Source organism: Oryx dammah, unplaced genomic scaffold (genome assembly GCF_014754425.2).
Source record: "Oryx dammah isolate SB20612 unplaced genomic scaffold, SCBI_Odam_1.1 HiC_scaffold_16, whole genome shotgun sequence".
Classification (NCBI taxonomy): Eukaryota; Metazoa; Chordata; class Mammalia; order Artiodactyla; family Bovidae; genus Oryx; species Oryx dammah.
In genome coordinates, this window is record NW_024070200.1 from 15048123 (window position 1) to 15051252 (window position 3130).

Here is a 3130-nt window from a genome sequence, read left to right on the forward strand (position 1 = left end):
CCCACCCCAAACTGTGTATGGTTTTGTTAAAGGATCGGTTCTTTGCACTCCTTGAAATGTAGTTGGTATCTTCAGTCGTGTCCGGAGTGGATAGCCTTTCCCTTCTGCAGGGCATCTTCCCAACCCAGGGATCACCCACATTGCAGGCAGATTCTTTACCAGCTGAGCCACAAGGGAAGCCCAAGAATACTGGAGTGGGTAGCCTATCCCTTCTCCAGTGGATCTTCCTGACCCAGGAATCGAACCGAGGTCTCCTGCATTGCAAGCGGATTCTTTACCAACTGAGCTGTCAGGGAAGCAGTTGGTATCTTCAGCCTGGTTATTTGTCTCAGTCTTGGTTTATGTCTGTGAAAATTAATATATAGAAGCCTCATTTAAAAAGCACTCAGGAGGTCAGAAGGGGGAGTGCTCATGCCTTACCATTCCATACCGATTTCAGACCCAACAGGAAGAAAGTTCAGTTCAGTCCTGTTGAGTTGCTCAGTCGTGTCCGACTCTTTGCGACCCCATGAACTGCAGCATGCCAGGCCTCCCTGTCCATCACCAACTCCCGGAGTTCACCCAAATCCATGTCCACTGAGTCAGCGATGCCATCCAGTGATCTCATCCTCTGTCATCCCCTTCTCCTCCTGCCCTCAATCTTTCCCAGTGTCAGGATCTTTTCAAATGAGTCAGCTCTTTGCATGAGGTGGCCAAAGTATTGGAGTTTCAGCTTCAGCATCAGTCCTTCCAATGAACATCCAGGACTGATCTCCTTTAGGATGGACTGGTTGGATCTCCTTGCAGTCCAAGGAACTCTCAAGAGTCTTCTCCAACACCACAGAGTTTTTTTTATAGAGGTGGGTAATTTCATAGACTAATGAATAGGAGGAGTATGCCAGCTATTTTGAGGAAGAGGTGAGGATTTCCAGGAATTGGGTGACTGCCCACTTTTTGACATTTGTGGTCAACCTTGGAACTGTCATGGTGCCTGTGGGTGTGTCATTTAGCTTGTTGATGTGTTAAAATGAACATATATTGAGGCTCTGCTGCTGCTGCTGCTGGTAAGTCGCTTCAGTTGTGTCTGACTCTGTGAGACCCCAGAGACGGCAGCCCACCAGGCTCCCCCATCCCTGGGATTCTCCAGGCAAGAACACTAGAGTGGGTTGCCATTTCCTTCTCCAGTGCATGAAAGTGAAAAGTGAAAGTGAAGTCACTCAGTCGTGTCTGACTCTTAGTGACCCCATGGACTGCAGCCCACCAGGCTCCTCTATCCATGGGATTTTCCAGGCAAGAGTACTGGAGTGGGTTGCCATTGCCTTCTCCATATTGAGGCTCAAGGTCTAGTAAAAGTCGACTTCTTCCCCATCTTGGACCTATTTGGTTCTAATCAGTTTATGTCTGTGCCTTCCGGCTCTGTCAGTCTTTTAAAGGTCGTGCCCTGCCCTCTTCCCTCCTGTTTCACAGGAAGATACTTTATCCATTTTTCAAGGTTGTTTGCTATACAAACTTTCTTGAAGAGACAGTCTGGAACAAAACCTGTCAGTGATTCTGTTTGCAAGATTTGAAGAAACATGAGAGAACCACAGAGAATTTTCTCTCAACATAACAATACAGATTTGAGTTTCTAAGCACAGATGTTATTTTATGTATAACATTACCCATCTAATTGCTAAATCTTCACTTCCTAATCAGCTGCAGTGATAAAGAGAAATTATTCTAATCTCTTGACTGTGTTCTCATCTTATTTTACAAAAATGGAGTGCGTATAAAAAGCTTGTTAGATGAGATTATATCTGCTCTCGTTTCTTATTATTTTATTTTGTATCTACTGTTTAAAGTATTGCACAGATATTTAGAAAACATGGGTGCTATTTTTGAGTAATTTATGTAACCAAGAGGTAAAATAATAACCACCCCAGGCACTTATTAGCTATGGAATAGTTTGCCTTACTTGTAGAGTGGAGAAGGAATGTTAAACATGCTTGTGATATTTTATGCCTGGAAGAAGCCTCGAGCAGTAACCATTGCTCCATGAATATTTTGATTCGATGACTGAAGTTGCCAGATGTCTTTGAATCCTTCATTTCCTCATCCATTTTCCACTTTATCATGCTTCTGCTTCTACTCCTTTCATTTCCTTAAAGCCTATAAACTCCTGTTGATTCTAAATTCAAATAATCAAAGAACCTGGATGCTAAATTTGTGTGTGTGAGTTATAGCATACTTTTACAAAAAAAATCAAAATAGAAAGATAATATGTAACAAAGTCCTGACAAGGCTTAGTTCAAAAGCATGACTTCCACAGCATATTTCAAGGTCAGTGCAGTTTCAGTTTGTCTTCCTAATTCTAACGATAACACATCCAACAACTATAACAGTAACTGCTATTTACTGAAGGCAGATTATTTGCAAGCTACATGCCAGAAGCTTTGTTATTCCTAATCCTCAGAATAGTCCTTCAGTGCAGGTGTTATCTCTAATTTATAGATCAGAAATTGAGGTTCAGAGGTTAAAGTTTACTTACCCTAGGTAACAACCCAAGACCTTTTAGGATCATGCAATTCTTTTGAATTATCAAATGCAGAGGTCATCATGTTTAAGGTGTCTTTTAAAAATTGATAAACCCAAACTTGCTATCCCTTACTGTTTCTGTTCTAAAATGTTCAATTCATTTTTACATCCATTTTAAAGGCATACATCATGCATTTACATTAGCTAAAATCTGAATTTAAATATGTATATATGTATCTCTTTTTCTCACTATGTATATGTATACATATATACATAACATTTCATCACCAATTAATGACATGGATTTTTTTCTCTTTGGAAGCCTTCTTTGACATATCTTGTTCCTTATTTTCTTACCCCTCTGTGATCACTTAAAGCTATATTTAAGTGAATATATTTATATGAGTGAATATATATATTTATATATTAAATATATGTATATATTTTTAATAGAAGTAAAATATTTTATAATTAAATGATAATATAATATATACAAAATAATAATATAATTAATATATTAAATATATTTACATATATTAAATATATATATTTATATATTTATAAGTGAATATATTTATATTCCCTCAACTATAGCATTTAACACCTTGTCCTGTAATCAGATTTTTAGGTGATTACT